Consider the following 519-nt stretch of genomic DNA (forward strand, 5'->3'; position numbering starts at 1 on the left):
ATCCAGGCCCACACCAGCATCACCCACTGGGGCCCATTGGATTTAATGGCTCAGGAGATGCTAATGCCCACAGCAAGACCTATTTGGGGGATCAGTGGGATGAACACCGGATGGGCCATGGGGGCCTGGCGAGTAGAGACAGCTCTCTGAGCCTGGAATGGGGGTGGAGGATGGCACTGAATTCCTGTCCCTCCTGTTAAAAAATAAAGCACAAGAAATGAAAACACACAGAGTATCCCAGCAGTTATCTCCTTTTATTTGCATAAAAGGAAACTGTTCTGTTTCTGAAAAAACAAATGGCTCAGTGCACGCTAGTCACAGTGAAGCTTTTAAGGAGAAGGGGAAATTGAATAGAAGATTAACCGTGGCTAATCTTGTTGTTAGACGCTCTGTGGTATAGTGGTTAAGATATTTGGCTGTTAACCAAGAGGTTGGTGGTTCGAAACTACCAGTCATTCCAGGAAAGAAAGATGAGGCAATCTGCTTCTGTAAAGATTTACAGCCTTGGAAACCCTATGG

At 46.1% G+C, this 519-nt stretch overlaps 1 protein-coding gene across 1 annotated transcript in view; it reads left to right on the forward strand.

The window, feature by feature from the left end:
• Window positions 1-519, forward strand: part of NOTCH3 (notch receptor 3) — a 92648-nt gene that overhangs the window by 77524 nt on the left and 14605 nt on the right. The window lies entirely within an intron of this gene.

The sequence above is a fragment of the Orycteropus afer genome, unplaced genomic scaffold (assembly GCF_000298275.1).
Source record: "Orycteropus afer afer isolate SDZICR_OR568_19922 unplaced genomic scaffold, OryAfe1.0 scaffold00772, whole genome shotgun sequence".
Lineage (NCBI taxonomy): Eukaryota > Metazoa > Chordata > Mammalia > Tubulidentata > Orycteropodidae > Orycteropus > Orycteropus afer.